The sequence below is a fragment of the Odocoileus virginianus genome, unplaced genomic scaffold (assembly GCF_023699985.2).
Source record: "Odocoileus virginianus isolate 20LAN1187 ecotype Illinois unplaced genomic scaffold, Ovbor_1.2 Unplaced_Contig_18, whole genome shotgun sequence".
Lineage (NCBI taxonomy): Eukaryota > Metazoa > Chordata > Mammalia > Artiodactyla > Cervidae > Odocoileus > Odocoileus virginianus.
In genome coordinates, this window is record NW_027224335.1 from 1034923 (window position 1) to 1053447 (window position 18525).

General features: G+C 37.7%; 1 protein-coding gene and 1 long non-coding RNA gene across 2 annotated transcripts in view; one reads left to right on the plus strand and one right to left on the minus strand.

Moving 5' to 3' along the window:
• The window catches only part of SHROOM4 (shroom family member 4), a 239678-nt gene that overhangs the window by 51499 nt on the left and 169654 nt on the right, over positions 1-18525 (plus strand). The gene's annotated exons all lie outside the window — the stretch shown is intronic.
• Positions 11412-18525, minus strand: part of LOC139034013 (uncharacterized) — a 32593-nt gene continuing 25479 nt past the window's right edge. The window contains exon 2 of the long non-coding RNA XR_011486480.1: positions 11412-12059. This is a non-coding gene — a long non-coding RNA (uncharacterized lncRNA). The remainder of the gene's footprint in view (positions 12060-18525) is intronic.

An 18525-nucleotide genomic window follows, 5' to 3' on the forward strand; every position in this document is an offset into this window, starting at 1 on the left:
GATAGTAAGTGTGTGCTGTGTCAAGCCATAAGAAAAAAAAAAGAAACAAATGAAAAGTGCTTATAGAGTTGTCTGCATATTCAAACCATTTTACCCCTGTGATGACCATTATATCTCTAATGGTAAATAAGGGAATATGTGGAAATTCTATAGATTTTGTTTGTTGGATTTATTTCATTTTGTTTCTTCTCATTTTTTTTTAATGAATCCCCCCACCCCGCCCCCAGTAGTTGTAGTGTGCAGACTTAGTTGTCCTGCAGCATGTAGGATTTTCCTGGACCAGGGATTGAACCCACATCCCCTGCACTGCAAGAGGGATTCTTAACCACTAAACCACCAGGGAAGTTCATTTTGTTTCTATATTAAACTTTTACCTTAATCCAAGTTACCAGAATTCTGATTGTGCACATATATGTTATATGTAAAGCACTTAGCTCAGTTTCCGCCACTACCAGTAAGCACTTAATAAAATGTTAGTTGCTATTTTCCTTAGTAGTAATAGTAATACTAGTAAGATATGTGAAAGCACTCAACACAGAGCCTGGTACATAATCATTGCTCGTTAATGTCAACTGGTTTTGGGTGATTGAATTCATATATTTACTATTCTTTTAAAGGATAGTAAAGGAGGATTTGGCACCTGCTTCTTGTCTTTCCAAGTTTCCTGCTATGGCCCCTTGGCCATCGGTCACATTTCATCCTGAAGTATGTGCTGAAGTAATTTTGAAGGCCCAGAGTCTGTCTTATTCATCTTTGTACCCCTACAGTTCCTGGCACATGATAGGTACTCAGTGAAGGAATAGGTGGATGGAGGAAGCCAAGGTTTGACTTAAGCAAGGACTCTCCTTGCCTTTGTGAGATTTTAGGGGCCAGACTTCAATTTGGGCTACTACTGCTTTTCCTGGACTTCTGGCACCAGGCCTTACTGGTTCTGTATATTCTTGAAACCTCACTCTGAGCTGGCAGCAGTTTTATACTCTTAATGGAGTCTCTCTGACATAAGTACTCAAAAATATAAAATCTGACTTTGGTACATTGAGTACTTCAAGAAAGAAATGGCCCTTGAGAAGGAAGGTGATAGAACAGCGAATAAGACCATGAGGTTTAGTCAAGAGGAAACCTTAGCTCAAATCCTAGTTTTGTCACTTCTAGCTATGTGACCTTGGGAAGTCTTTTAAACTTTCTGAGCCTCAGACTCTTCATATGTAAGATGGGGGACAATATTACATACCTCCTGATATTATTATGAGGGTTAAAATACAGTGTGTGTGTGTTTGAAGCTGTGGTGTATAATAACTGCTCAATAAATGGTAGCTGCTGTTGTTGCATACCATATTTTCTCTCCTGTTCAAAATGAACATAGCTTTTTTTCCCCATGTCATCGAGAATAATAGTTTGTTGCTTTAATATTAATTTAGAAGATACACAGACATTTAAAGAAGAAAATGAAAGTTATATTCTACCACTTAGAGATAACCAGATTGACAGGTATATGTATATCTCACACTTAATTTTTCTCTGTTTATATGCACATATTAAAAATAAGGTCATAAAATATATAGTTTTGTAGCCCACTTTTTTATACCTGATAATATGTTATAGAAATCTTTTCTAGTCTGTGTAATCATTTTAATGGCTTTACAATATCACACTTTATGACTTGATGAATATTATAAGTGTTTTAACAGAACCACATTAATGTAATTCACTTGTAATGTTTTGCTGTTATAAACTGTACTCTGGTGGCCATTTGTATACATATATTGTCACACACTTGTCTAATTATTTTATTAAGAGATATTCATAGAAGAAGCAGAATTGCTAGGTCAGGCAGAATACACTTTATATATCATGTCCTTCATTAACTGCAACACATACTGGGTTAATTTGTATTAAATGGAATAATGAATGGAAGGAAGCTTTTAGTGTTGGAGGTGTGGCAGACTGATGACCTTAGGGACTGGAAGAGGGGAGAAGGCTCGATTTCTCTTGGATTCCCATGAAACACGCCTATAGGAACATGCATGTATAAGTGGGTGGTTACTGTTTATCCTAGAGGATCTATACCTTCACTCCCTCTCCCAAACTTTAAAGATGAAGAAAGCCTCTTGTAATCCTAAATTGGAACAATAGCTTTTAAATACGGCTCTTTTAACCAAATGTCCAGACCTATTTCTTTGCCAATCTTTAATTCTAGAAAAGCACTAGAATAAAGAAGGTCTCCTAAGCTAGCTCTGCTCTGAGTTCTGCTACACTCTTGAGAACCAAGCCTGAGTGCCTGGCAACTTTGTGTGTCTGGGGGTGGGATGGGGAGTGTGAGGCTTATTGGGGAGAAAAACTTTTTTAAAGGCAAGGCTGGCATAAAAATAGTGAAATAATGCCATTTGCAGGAAGATTATCATACTAAGTGAAGTTAGTCAGAGAAAGACAAATATCATATGATATCACTTATGTGTGGAATCTAAAAAAATGATGCAAATGAACTTATTTACAAAACAGAAACTGACTCAGACTCTGAAAACAAACTTTATGGTTATCAAAGGGGAAAGTGGGGGAGGGATAAATTAGGAGGTTAGGATTAACATATACAGCCCCTTGGACTACAAGGAGATCCAACCAGTCCATCCTAAAGGAGATCAGTCCTGGGTGTTCATTGGTAGGAGTGATGTTGAAGCTGAAACTCCAATACTTTGGTCACCTGATGCAAAGAGTTGACTCATTTGAAAAGACCCTGATGCTGGGAAAGATTGAGGGCAGGAGGAGAAGGGGACGACAGAGGATGAGATGGTTGGATGGCATCACTGACTCAATGGACATGGGTTTGGGTGGACTCTGGGAGTTGGTGATGGACAGGGAGGCCTGGCGTGCTGCGGTTCATGGGGTCGCAAAGAGTCAGACATGACTGAGCAACTGAACTGAACTACTATGTATAAAATAGATAAATAACAAAGACCTACTGTATAGCACAGGGAACTATACTCAACATCTTATGATAACCTGTAATGAAATAGAATCTGAAGAAGGGTGTGTGTGTGTGTGTGAACTTCCAAGGTGGTGCTAGTGGAAAAGAACCTGCCTGCCAGTGCAGGCAAAAGAAATGTGGGTTTGATCCCTGGGTCCAGAAGATCCCCTGGAGGAGGGCATGGCAACCTACTCCAGTATTCTTGCCTGGAGAATCCCATGAACAGAGGAGCCTGGCAGGCTACAGTCCATAGGGTCACAAAGAGTCAGACACGACTGAAGCAACATATATTTTATATATATATATATATATATATATAAAATCTCACTTTGCTATACACCTGAAACTAGTGCAACATTGTAAATTAACTATACTTCAATTTAAATATGATTTAATAAAAAGGCAAGGCTGATTTGGTCGGTGCCTAGCTTAAGGATCTCTTGGTCACACCTTCATTGGAGAGACTCAGCTTTCCAGCCAGCCTGACATTCCACAGAGCTCAGGCCAACCTAGATACACTAACTCACCCAACCACTCCTAGCTCCCTGTTTTTCTAGCAGTCAGAGTGCCTCTTGAGTGTAACTTTATTATAAGAATTGTTGAGTAGGGGAAGTGTGTGTTGAGAAGTCTTGAATCTGGATCTCCTCATCTAAAAGCCTGAATTCTCTCTGACTTCAAAGGCTGGGCATTCATCCAGGAATGATGCTCTTGGCCTCTGCAAGAGGGTGGGGCCAGGTGTGAGAATACAAACAGACTCTGGGGGCCTGTACGAGGGTAAAAGGCAGCAGGAGAATATGTGACCATGGTGGGGAGCAGATGCCTGTGTACTTATCTAGCCTGTACCTTATAAAGAGTGCTTCTTGAAGGAATGTTTTCAATGATGCCTGTCAGAGATCCTGGGCTCTTTGAACCTCGAAATCTGAATTGGGTGATGTTTGCCATAAGCAATAATGAGCATGGAAATGAATTATTCTGGGATCTTGACTATATTACTGTGAAATCACTGGGGCCTATTGATCCTCAACTGTTTTCCTGAGTTCTTGCTACAAATCCATTCTCTCCAATTCCACCAAATCAGTTGTCACTACTGGCTCTGTGTGTGCTGCTTTCTCGAAAAGCAGTACTTTGTGGGTATTTTAGACTTACTCTTTTTCCTTCCTACCCAGGTCTCCAGCTCATTGAGCTGTGAACTTTCACCACCCCTCCCCAATCTGTTTACTTTCTCTTCTGACTGTAAGCAAACCTGGGTACATACCTTTTCGTGTGTTCACATGCATTTCTGGGTATGCATGCTTGGCTCCCTGAGGTTATTTGTAAGTCTGTGTGGATATGGATAAGCCTTCTTGTCATTAAAGGGATCTCATCTGTGTGTATCTCACCAGGAACCCTGACTGTGTGTGCAGTACAGGCAGGATGTGATTGGCCCCTCTTTCAGACAAGCAGGCTTGAGTGAGTCCTTAATTGAATTATGAACAGGGACCTTATCTCATAGTGTTGGGGAAAAGATGGAAGATTACACTGGCTCTGGAAGAGAATATCTTTATTTTTTTTCTAGAGCTCGTGGGGGTAGAGTCGATGACTAATGCTGGGTCTAGGGGGAGGAGGGGAGATGGGGGGGGAGAAATATTACAATTAAGTTAAAACAAAGATTCTTTGTTCTGTTCAGGAAAAATGTGGGGTTTGAGATGTGCAGGTGGGCTTAAGAAAAGTGAGGTTTTGAATGGTTCATGTGTGTCCCATCCCCTCTAGACAGCCCTTTGAAGGTTCAGTCTTCCTTATTTTTGCATTTCCTTTCTGGGTCTTGTACAACACAGACACTTAATAGTGAATGGATTATTAAGGCAGAAGGATAGACTCCTAGGCTTCTGAGACTGTCGATGGCCCTACAGAGTCCCACATAACTCCCTAGGAAGGAAGGCTTGAGCCAGGGAGGTCTTATTTCCAGAACTGCCCCTAGACAAGTGTCCCGTCCTCCCCATTTATGAATTAATTGGCAGAATGGCTAGAACAAGTGAATGATTGTGCCATAATTAGTTTATAACCTGAGGGCATGCCAGTTTGTAGCCCTGCCAGTCTGCTAGCTGCCACCAGTACAGATATGCCTCATAAAAGTGCAAGCGACAAAGCTATGGTACTATTCCCTGAGCTTGCTAAGCCAAATGACTCAGGCCTATGAACTGAGGGTAACTGAGCTAGTACTTTAACATTCCGTGAACACTGACCTTTTATATTTTCATTTTATACAAAAGTAACCTTTATTTCTTACACTTGTTAATCTTTGTTTTAACCTAGTTGTAGTATTTCTCCCCCTCTCCCTCTCTCTCCATCTTCCTTCCTCCCCCTTCCCTCCTTCTCTACTTTCCTTCCTCCTTCTTTGTTTTGGAAGGAGGAGTGCAATGAGGCAAGGGCAGGACAGAGTATCTGGCCTATCCTGTGACAAGAATTGAAATAATTTCCTTCTGATTTGCTTAGGAAATGGCTTAGTCAGTATCTCCTGCAGGTGTCTCACCCTCCTGCCCTGCTGCTGGTATGATTGTTGTCTAAATATTCTCTTCCAGTGTCCTAAGAGTTCAAGAAACCCAACTTTGGTCATGAGAAATCTATCAACTTGGCAATATAAGTCATATAAATGTGTACCAGAGTGTCAGTGCCAGAAGTCAGCAGATATGGATTCTGAAAGTGGGTTTAAATTCAGCAGTTCCATGAACTCTTCAGTCTTTTCCTATCAACCTGCATTGTATTTTTTTTATTTATTTTTATTAGTTGGAGGCTAATTACTTTACAATATTGTAGTTGAGCTTCTGAAATAAAAATGCAACTAAAGTATTGTATTTTTATTTCAGAAGCTCAACATATGGGAATCTTTGGATCCATTAAAGTTAAATTAAGAGTGTACATAGTGTTTGTTGCTGGCCAAAGCACTAAGCAGCTCATGTTCACAGGTAGAGGAAAAGATGTACAGATTCACTAATATGGCTTTCCATGGGTTTCTCTGGTGGCTCAGTGGTAAAGAATTCACTTGCAGTGCCAGAGACTGTCTACAATGTGGGAGATGCAGGTTCAATCCCTGAGTCAGGGAGATCCCCTGGAGAAGGAAATGGCAATCCACTCCAGTATTCTTGCTTGGGAGATCCCATGGACAGAGGAGCCTGGTGGGCTATAGTTCATGGAGGTCACAAGTGTGAGATACGACTTGGCAACTAAACCACCACCACTGACATTGCTTTCACATGTAAGAAATAAAGCAATTTGCAGAATGACCAAAATTAAGGAATGGCTCCCATTCAGGGATTATTTTCAGAACTATTAGGATGTTTTTTCTGTCACACAAGCAGAATTAACACCCCTGGCTCCATCCAGGGAACAGACCCAAGGTGGGTAATTCTTCCCTTTTTTTTTTTTTATCTTCGTGTCATCACAGCCAAGTTTTCAAGCCTTCAATCTCTTCTGAGTGTTTTGTTTTGTTGGTTGTCATGGTCAAAATGAAGATGTCATTCTCTTTTAACATTGTCAGCAATCATCTTTTTCACCGAAAATGTTCTTATTTCTATTTATTTTGAATTGCCTTTAATGTGTCTGTTCACTTCTTTCATAGGACTGGTCTAGATCTTTCACAGAAAGGCTCTAATATGTTTAAGTTAGGGCTTGTATTTGGTTCTTGCATTAATTTCAGATTTGAAGGCTAATCATATGTGGCCTTCAAACCTATGACTCACAGAGAACTGATATTTGTTTTAACAAATTAGTTTGAGATTGGGTCTTTGAGAAATGTTTGAAATTGGGTCTTTGATGATAAATATGACTGTAATTTTCATATGTTTGTGAAATTCAAGCACATTATTATTTCAAAGCAGTAGTAAGCTGTAATAAAACCAAAGAAACCAAAAGTTTAAATAAATGTATTTTAGTTAATAATAGGTATATGAGCATGACTCTTAATAAATGATTTTGCTATTACTTGTCCCCAAGTTTCTCTTTAATCATAACATGGCCACATGTATTCTCAAGACTTATAATTTATAGAGTTTAAGGCTATCTTTCCTGATCAGAGGTATTTCCATTTGAAAATATTTGTAGTAGGAACTGAAAGAGTTCTTTTCAAAAACATAGTGTTCATGAAATGCAAACAGTTTTACTGAAGGCTCTGTAATTAAGGCAAAACCATTTGCAGTAATGCCTCACTTATCCTGAAGCCCAGAACATAGCCTGGACCCCAGTAATAAGTTAAGAAAAGAAGAAGGCTTTGAGATCTTGAAACAGCTGTTACAAAGCCCATGGTACAGGGAAAGAGGCCCTCATGCCTTGACTTCCGAGAGGCCCACTGATCCTTAATTTAGTGGGAACCTCTCATTCCCTCAGTGATAGCAGAACACAAGCAGTAAATTAGTACTGGGGGTAGCAGGCTACATAGGTTTCTGGAGGTAGTTTACCCTAGAAATAGGCACAATGACAGTTGAGTGAGTACCTAACAACTGAGATAAAAAGATTATATAAAGAAAGATCTGGCAATACAGAATAGGTAGATAGCCTTCCACACAAAAATATAAGATTGTGGTATTCTGTTGTATTGATATGCCAGATTTTGTTTAGCCATTCTATTATAATTGGGGATTAAACTTATTTAAAATTTTCACTCTTATAAAAAGTGGCACAATAAATGGTTTCTGTACAAATTGCATTTCTTCTGTTCAGAGTTATTGTTTTCTGATATGTTACTAAACATATAATAACCAGGTCTAAGGTATGAGTTATTTTATAGCTGTTGCCTGTTACCAGACTGTACTCCCAAAAGATTAAACTGTATGTCTATTTTCTCACAGCCCTGCAGTCCTGAATGCTATCATTTTTTAATATTTTTGCTAGTTTAGTAGGTATATGTGTATACTCTCCATTTGTTTTAATTTTTAGTTATTTAATGAAGCTTTCTATTTCTTAATGTCATAATTTGCCATCTCTTTCCTTATTCATTTTCTTTGATCATTGATCAAGAAAAATCTATTGATCTACATTTTTATCCATTCCTTATATTTTGGATAGTTCAACTTTATCAGTTATATTTGTCACATATTTTTCCAATTTTGTTGCTTTCATTTTTATGTGTGCTTTATTATATTTCACTATGCAAAAGTGTTCTTTTTCACATTTATGTATTCAGATCCATTCATCCTGTCTCTGATGTTCCTTTCATTTTTCAATATTCAGAAATTTACCACTCCTCCACAGCTGGGACAAATATGTGATTCTGTCCTCCCACTCCCCCAGGGTGTTTTTTCTTTTTTGTGTTTAATTCTTGGACCCATCTGGAATTTATTGAAGTGTATGGTATGAGGTATGGATCTAAAGTAAAATCTCCATACTGATATCCAAATGTTTTAGCAATTCAATTTGGCAAATATTTCTTCAACTCCTCCTATGTGCTAAACATTGTGCTAAGTACCATAGGAAAGTTTTTAAAAAATGAGGCAAAGCCCATGCTTTCCAAGTGTGTTATCTTTTGTCTGTGTCTGTCTAGTGCTCTTCCTGTTTCTCTAAAGAATGGAAGGGTGGCAGTGACGGTAATAAGGTAGGTGTTTAAATATATTATAACAAAGCACAAGGAAGACTGATATAGGTATTATTAGAGATGTTAAAAGCCAGAAGTTGTAAGAATTTAAAGGTCTGAGAGATTCCACCTGAGACAAGGAAAGGGCTCAGAGTAGAGGTGACATTTAAGGGCTCACATGGAAAGATTTTATTCATTAAAAAAACACATACTAAATATCTGTTCTGCTATGCCTCATGCTGGTGCTAGGGCTAGAGGTGAGATGACCTAATCCCTGACCTCAAGAAGCTCTCAGACTAGCAAGACATGGTGCAGATAAAGGAAACATACTAGGAGGAGGTAGTAGAAAGGGAAACTAATGTGGTTGGAGAAAATTATAAGTTGGGGAATTGTGGAGATTGAGACTGGAAAGTTAAGCTTGGGGCCTCAAATGTCAAGAAGAGGCGCTGATTCTTCCTTTGTTTTGGCATGGAAAAAGGTTTAGAGGTATGAAGGTGCCATGATCAGAGTGAATTTCTGGGCCAGTCAATTTCATTGGGAAGGCTGTTTTTTCTTTGAACTGTTCTCTGAAATATGAGTGAGGTAAGCGTGTGCACCACTTTGATATTTGGACTCCCTGGCGGTATCACGTCTACCCTTTACAGTGTCTATCAATATGTGTGATACCGTTATACAATTGACAGAGTTTGTGATATCATTGTGATATATTGCAGGTGGTTCCGTTTTAGTAATCCTTTATTCTGTCTTTCAAGTAGTTAGGATCACCTACTTCTTAAGTTATTTAGGAGACATTTTAGAGTGAGTCCCTTATGATGGCTATAATGAAGTGTCTGGTGCTTGAAGGAATAAAGTTCAGATATCAGGAAGATTTGGTTATGGGAAAACAGCTCCTTCCAAACTTCTGCTGGAAAAACAAGGGGCTATGAAACACAAAATTAACTTAAATGTGACTGCTCACATGAACATATACCTAATTAATTTGATAAGTGTTTTATTTCTTGTTATGGGCATGAAGACTACAGTGTTGAAATTAAACCACTGATAAGTGGATCCAATCCATCTACAAATTTAAAAATGGATTGTTTTCCAGAGGCTAAGAAAAATCTTAATCAGAGGCTTGAAAATTAGTGGTTTGGGAGTAGAACTTCCAGAGAGGCTGTGAGGAGCTTAACAGACCTTCTTCCCAGTGAAAAACCACTTAATTAATGAAAATGATCAAAACCAACCATTTAAATTCTCTGGAAGTTGACCTAGAGGAATTCAAAATATTGAGAAGCATTTATTCAAGGAAATCGACTAAATCTCACTAAGAACAATGGGAGCCTAGTTGTCACATCTCTCCCACCCAGCTCCATGCTGTGGATGCTTTACCCTGGACTGTTGTAGCCAAAATATGGGGCTACCTTTTACCCTTCACTCCCAGGCACAGGGCAGTGGTTTCACCTCAGTGGGGACAGGCTGCTAACATCTCTGTTCCCACACACTCAGTTTCAAGTTGTGGAAGCTCTGTTTTGGGCTGACATGGTCAAGGAACATGACCTAGGGTTTTCCACCCAGTTCCCATGCATAGGGCAGAGGTTCCATGCTAGAAGATGCAACCATAGAAGACCATAGGCAATCAGCTTCCCCCAGGTCCTGCTTGGAGGGTGGAGGTTGTTCCATAACAGGAAGGGCATACCAAGAAGATGGGGGCTCCCATCTCTCCCTCCAGCTCTTGCTGGATATCGCCCAGGGAAGATTGGGTTGTCACTACACCCTTACCGCAGGGAAACAGTATAGAAATTATGCACAGGGGTTTAGGCAAGACTGGAGGGTCAGCACCCCAGCTCTGTTGAGGGGTCTGGTTTTATTTGGAACAGAGCATGGAGGCACACCATCCTGAAGGTGTTGTCAAAAATAATAGAGATATTTGTGTTGAACAACTAGTAGAAGGCTAATATTTCCATGAAAGTAGGAGCAACAGATGAGATGGCAGACCAGCCAGAAGTTTAATTGAACCAGAGAGAGAGAGCTAAAAAGAACCCTGTTAAAATCATACTTATCCCTGGGGGTTGGGGGGAAGGCTGAGTACATATGCTACATTGCATTCCTTCAGAAGCAACCAGAGTGGGCACTTGACACTACTAGACACTTCCTGAATGTGGAGCTGACTTCAAAGCATTTCCTAAGCAACACAGGGACCCATCAGCAAGTTCTGAAGCCTTAAGGTCTCAAGGGACATAAGCACGGCCTCTGATCAATCAGTGGCTAAACATTGAACTCCTTGACCCGGGAGCAAGTCTGAGGTAGTTAAAAACAAGCAAACAAACAAAGAGGAAAAACTGAGCAGTAAGATCAGAGGTTACACAATGCAAAGGAATTAGACTTTACAAACTTAATTTAGGCAAGCCACCAGACAACAAGGCCCGTGGTGGTAGTGATCGGTGGTGAGACTAGTCAGAATGTAGAATTGCTACACAATATTATTTAAAGTTCTCAGTTTTCAACAAAGATTACAACAGATGAAAAGAAACAGTGTGACCATAGTATGGGGGGAAAGTAGGCAATAGAGATTACCTTTTTGGAGGTGGAACACTTAACAAACACAAACACTTCAAAATAGCTATTATAAATATTTTTGAAGAACTAAAGGAGTCAGTTTAAAAAATGATGAAAAGAAGATATAACAATGAGACATCAAAGAGAGAATATTAGTAAAGGGATATAAATTATATTTTAAAAAGCAATGACATGAAAATTCTGGAGTTGAAAAGTACAATAACAGAAATGAAAAACTTATCAGAAGGGCTCAGCACTAGTGTTAGGCTGGAAAAAGATAGAATTAGTGAACTTGAAGTTAAATCATTGGAGATTATACAATTTGAAGAACAGAAAAAAAAAATGAAAGAAAATAAACAGAGCCTGAGAAACCTATGTGACATTTTTAAGTATACAAACATACTTATCATGCGAGTACCAGAAGGAGAGGAGGGTGAATGGAGTAGGAAAAAAATTGAAGATACAGTGGGTGAAAACTTGCAAAAACATTGTGAAAAACATTAGTCTGCACCTGTAAAAACAAGCAAGGTCTACACCTAGGCATATCGTAGTTAAAATGGTGAAAGCCAAAGGGAAAATCATGGGAAAAGAAAGAGACAAAAATGACTCATCATGTATAAGTGAACCTCAATAAGATCAGTAGCTGACTTTTCATCAGATGAAATGGAGACTAGAGGCAGAGGGATGACATATTCAGTGTTTTGTTCAGTCACTCAGTCGTGTCTGATTCTTTGCAACCCCATGGACTGCAGCACACCAGGCTTCCCTGTCCTTCACCATCTCCCAGAGTTTGCTCAAACTCATATCCATTGAGTTGATGATGCCATCCAACCATCTCATCCTCTGTCACCCCCTTCTCCTCCTGCCTTCAATCTTTCCCAGCATCAGGGTCTTTTCCAATGAGTTGGCTCTTTGCATCAGGTAGCCAAAGTATTGGAGCTTCAGCTTCAGCATCAGTCCTTCCAATGAGTATTCAGGGTTGATTTTCTTTAGGATTGACTGGTTGATCTCAAAGTGCTTAAAGGGGGAAAAAAGAAAATGAGTCCTATGTGCAGCAAAACTTCCAGAAATGTAGGCAAAATTAAGACATTACCTGATAAGCAGAAATGGAGAGAATTCATTGATAACAGACTGGTCTTACAAGAAATATTAAAGGAAGTTCTTTAGGCAGAAAGGAAGCAACATCACACAGTAATTCAAATCCACATGAAAAACAGAGTGCTGGTAAAGATAATTGTGTCGTAACTATAAAAACAGTATAACTGCATATTTCTTCTCATCTTTCCTTAATTGATTTAAAAAACAATAGCATTCAAGAATCTGTGTAATTGAATTTTGGGGCCTGTAGCATATGGAAATATACTTAACAATGACAGCACAAAGTAGCAGGGAGAAGTGATAGTAGAGCAAGAAGGTGACACCAGAGAGTACCTCAAATCCATAGGGAGAAACAGAGAGTATCAGTTCAGTTCAGTTCAGTTCAGTCGCTCAGGTTCATGTCCAACTCTTTGCGACCCCATGAACCGCAGCACGCCAGGCCTCCCTGTCCATCACCAACTCCCAGAGTCCACCCAAACCCATGTCCATCGAGTTGGTGATGCCATCCAGCCATCTCATCCTCTGTTGTCCCCTTCTCCTCCTGCCCTCAATCTTTCCCAGCATCAGGGTCTTTTCCAATGAGTCAGTTCTTCGCATCAGGTGGCCAAAGTATTGGAGTTTCAGCTTCAACATCAGTCCTTCCAATGAACACCCAGGACTGATCTCCTTTAGGATGGACTGGTTGGATCTCCTTGCAGTCCAAGGGACTCTCAAGAGTCTTCTCCAACACCATAGTTCAAAAGTATCAATTCTTTGGCGCTCAGCTTTCTTTATAGTCCAACTCTCACATCCATACATGACCACTGGAAAAACCATAGCCTTGACTAGACGGACCTTTGTTGGGAAAGTAATGTCTCTGCTTTTTAATATGCTGACTAGGTTGGTCATAACTAAAGTTCAATTTTAAAAAAACTTTACATATTTTTCCCTAGTTCATTCAGATAGCATGACTATTTAAAGAACCAATTACAACATTGATGTTGGGTTTGTAAAGTATATAGTCATATATGGCATTAACAATACAAAGGAGGAGGTAGAGGGTAGAGCTACAGTGAAGCAATTTTTTAATGTTTTATTGGAATTAAGTTTATATAAAACCTGAGTATGATAAGTTATGGTGTATATTGTAATCCCTAGAGAAACAAATAACATAAATTTAAGAAATAAAGAGAAAAAGTAATTTAGAAGATACATTAGAAAATATCCGTTTTCTAGTGGTGGTATAAATGAAAGAAATTTATTATCTCACCTTCTGGAGGCTAGAAGTTGAAGATCAAGGTGTCAACAGGTCAGGTTTCTCCTGAGACTTCTCTCGTTGGATTTCAGATGGCCCTGATTTTATTGTTCTCCCATGGTCTTTCCTCTGTACACATGCATGCCTTTGTTGTCTCTGTGTACAGATTTCCTACTCTTTATTTATTTATTTATTTTAATTGGAGGCTAATTACTTTACAGTATTGTGGTGGTTTTTGCCATACATTGACATGAATCAGCCATGGGTGCACATGTGTTCCCCATCCTGAACCCCCCTCCCACCTCCCTCCCCATCCCATCCCTCAGGGTCATCCCAGTGCACCAGCCCTGAGCACCCTGTCTCATGCATTGAACCTGGACTGGCAATCTATTTCACATATGATAATATACATGTTTCAATGCTATTCTCTCAAATCATCCCACTCTCACCTTCTCCCACAGAGTCCAAAAGTCTGTTCTTTACATCTGTGTCTCTTTTGCTATCTCACATATAGGGTCATTGTTTACACTGAATTAGGGCCCAACCCAATGGCATCATTTTAACCTAATTACCTCTTTTAAAGGCCTTACATCCAAATTCAGTCATATTCTGAGATACTGGGAGTTAGGCCTTCAATGTATGAATTTTGGGTTGACACAGTACATCCCATAAAAATTGACAAACCTTTAAGTATGTTGATTGAGAAAAAGAAGAATGAAATTACTGATATCAAGAATGATGAGGATATTAACACATATATATGGAATTTAGAAAGACAGTAATGATGACCCTATATGCAAGACAGCAAAAGAGACACAGATGTAAAGAACAGACTTTTGGACTATGTGGGAGAAGGCAAGGGTGGGATGATATGAGAGAATAGCATTGAAACATGTATATTACCATATGTAAAACAGATGACCAGTGCAAGTTCGATGCATGAAGCAGGGCACTCAAAGCTGGTGCTCTGGGACAACCCAGAGGGATGGGGTGGGGAGGGAGGTGGGAGGGGGTTCAGGATGGGGGGACACATGTACACCCATGGCTGATTCATGTCGATGTATGGCAAAAACCACTACAATATTGTAAAGTAATTAGCTTCAAATGAAAATAAATTAATTTAAATATAAAATAAAACAAAAAATAAATAATATTAATAGTACAAAGCATCCTGTGTACTCTTACCTAGCATGTAAGGTGACTAAATGGTGAAATCTTATATAACTGTATATAATATAAGATTATAATATTGTAATTATATTTATATTATCTTTATAATATATATATAATATTTATAAATACTATTATATAATTATAGATGATTATGTTACATAATTATATATAATAATATTATATAGTTATATTATAATATCTTATATAACTGTAATATAATATTAAAGCCAGGAAACTGACATTGGCTCATTGCTGTTAACCAGACTACAGACCTTAATTTGTTTTCAGTTTTCAGTTAATAAAGGTTAAAATTTTTAACTAAAAAAAAAAGGATGATGAGGGAGTATCAACTATTGAACTTACAGAAAAGTGAATAAAGATGATAAGAGAAAACTATGAAGAGCTGTATGCCAAGATATTTGGTAACTTAGATGAAATGGAAAAATTACTAGAAAAATTAAAATTGTCACAGCTACACAAGAAGAAATAGAAAATCTTAATAGTCTTATAACAACTGAAGAGATTGGATTAGTATTCTAAATCTTCCCCAAAATAAAAGCCCAGGCCCACATAGCTTCACTGGTGAAGTCTACCAAATATTAAAAGAAGAGTTAATACCAACCCTTCACAAACTCTTCCAGAAAACAGAAGAGGGAACAAATCCAATGAATTCTACAAGTATTGCCTTGATTCCGAAGCCAAAGAAATCACAAGAAAAGCAAACTAGAGACCAATATTCCTTATGTAAAAATCCAGGACAAAATACTTGCAAACTGAATCCAACAGTGTACAAAAAGGATTATACATCATGACCAAGTGAGATTTATCCTAAGAAGGCAAGGGTGGTTTAGCATCCAAAACTGAGTTGATGTAAACATTGCATTCATAGAATAAAGTAGAAAAAGAACATCATCAATTTAATAGATGCAGAAAAAGCATTTGATGAAAATCAACACCCATTTGTGATAAAAACTCTCAACAAATTAGGAAGAGAAAGGAACTCAAGCTGATAAAGGGCATCTATGAAAATCCTACAAGTAGCATCATATTTGATAAAGACTGAGTGTTTTCCTCTTAAGATGAGAAGATGAGGATGTCTGCTCTCACAGTTATATTGGCATATTACTGGAGCTTCTAGTCAGGGCAACCAGAGAATAAAAGGTAAATCTGTCTTCATTTGTAGATAACATGACCTTATATATAGAAAACTCCAAGGAATCTGCTAAAAAAAACTACTAGAAGTAATAAACATTCATTATGTTTGCAGAATTCAACATCATCATTAAAAGATACTTGTATTTCTGTACAGTAACAATGGACAATCTGAAAATGAAATTTTGAAAAATTTCCATTTACAATAGCACCAAAAAATAAAATAAATAGGAATATATTTGACAAAATACAAGACTTGTACACTGAAAACTATAAAACATTATTGAAAGAAATGAAATAAGACCTAAAAAAAAAAGACCTAAATAAATAGGACGATATCCCATGTTCATGAATTAGAAGACAGTATTGTTAAGATGTCAGTACTCACCAAATGGGTCTACTGATTCAACAAAATCTCAGATGACTTTTTCTCTCTTTCTCTTTTTTTTTTTTAGCAGAAAATGACAAGCAGATCTTAAAATTCACATAAAAATACAAAAGACCCAGAATAGCCAGAATAATTTTGAAAAGATGGAATTTGGAGGAGCTATAATTACTCATTGCAAAACTTACTACAGAGCCATGGTAGTCAAGTCAATGTGGTACTGGCGTAAGGACAGACATATAATATTAATGGAGATTGGTGGAGATCCCAGAAATAAGCCCTTATTACATTTTTGACCAACTGATTCTTGACAAAATTTCCAAGAAAGTTCAAAGGGAAGAAATGATGCTTCGCTAATATAATTTAGCCAATAGGATTGATTAAAATTGGTATTTAGCCAGTAGGCTGTCTGCATGCAAAATAATGAATTTGGTCCTAGACCTCACACCATACACAAAGAATTAACTCAAAATGTATAATACACTTAAGTATAAGATCTTAAACTATAAAACTCTTTAAAGAAAACTTTGAGGTAAGTCTTTATGATCTTGATTTCCACAAAGATTTTTAAATGTGATATAAAAGCAGAAGTGATAGAAGAAAAAAATGATAAATTAGGTTTAATCAAAATTAAGCTTTTTTTCATTTTAAAAGACACCATCATGAAATTGAAATGCCACCCCAAAGTCTGGGAGAATATACTCTAAATGGTATATTTATAAAGTGTTTGGATTCAAAATATATAAAGGCCTCTTACAACTCAGTACTAAAAAGACAAGTTACCCATTAAAAATTAGGATAAGGATTTGAATACCTTTTTTTCCAAAGAAAATGTATGTATTTTCCAAAGGGGCCAATAGCATGCAAGTAGATACTCAGCATCCTTTGTTTAGGGAAATGAAAATCAGAACCACAATGAGATAGTATTTCTTGCTCTTAGAATTGTTTAAAAAGACAATACAACTGTTGGTAAGGATGTGGAGAAATTGGAACTCTCTCATACATTGTTATTGGAAATGCAGAATGATGCAGTTCTCAGGAAAATAGCAGTTCTGTAAAATGTTAAACACGGATTTTCCATATGAATCAATAGTTTAATTCTGTGATACCTATTTTTTGTTGTTACTCAGTTGCTAAGCTGTGTCTGACTTTGTGACCCTATGAGAAATGAAAGTCTGTTTACATCAAAACTTGTATGTGAATGTTCATAATATTATTATTCACACTGTCCCAAACACCCTAAATGTCCATCCAATGATGAATGGATAAATAAGATATGGTATATCCATACAATGGAATATTGTGCAGCAGTGAAAAGAAATGAAGCACTATCATATGCCACTATATGAATAACCAAGATATGATACTTAATGGAAGAAGTCAGACACATAAGGCCAAATTGCATGATTCCATTTATATGGAGTGTTTTTTAATTAATTAATTTATTTTAATTGGAGGCTAATTATTTTACAATATTGTAGTGGTTTTTGCCATACATTGACATGAATCAGCTATGGGTGTACATGTGTCCCCCATCCTGATCCCCCTCCCACCTCCCACCCTGTCCCATCCCTCAGGGTCATCCCAGTGCATAGCCCTGAGCGCCCTGTCTTCATGCATTGAACCTGGACTGGTGATCTATTTCACATATGGTAATATACATGTTTCAATGCTATTCTCTCAAATCATCCCACCCTCACCTTCTCCCACAGAGTCCAAAAGTCTGTTCTTTACATCTGTGTCTCTTTTGCTGTCTTGCATATAGGGTCATCGTTACCATCTTTCTAAATTCCTACATGGAGTGTTTTTTTTTTTTTTAAGCAAATCTATAGAGACAGAGTAATTGGTGGGTGCCTAGGGTGGGAATGGGGGCTGACTGACTAAATGGCTCAAGGGTTTTTAGGATGATGGACATTCTAAAGTTACATTGGGGTGATAGTTGCACAACTCTGTAAATATGCTAAAATTCATTAAATTGTACATTTAAATGGGTGAGTTTTGTTATATGTAAGTTATATATCAATAAAGCTATTAAAAATCAGTGATGAGAAAGTAATAATAAATGTGATGATTTTTATAAAGAATAAGTTCACAAAAACAAATTATAAAGTCTATTCCCAGATAAAAGTATAACTCCCCAATTTTTATTCCTATTACCTTTTCAGGACCTAGTTCCATTTGTCAGTTTCCTCCATGTGCCCCTTCTGTACCCTTCCATGGATCTCTTTGGATTCTGTATCCCACCTTTTCACTTGCCTTGAGCCTATTTACCCTTCCAGAACTTTTTTCTCTCCCAGCATTATGGTTTGTGCTCTCATCTGTCTCCTATATCTCTCATCTTCATCTTTTCTCCTGAGGCTTTATTTCATTTCCAAATCATGAGTATTTTTCTCAGACCGCTGGTTCTATTTCTTTGATGAAAAGTGGCAAATAATATCTCC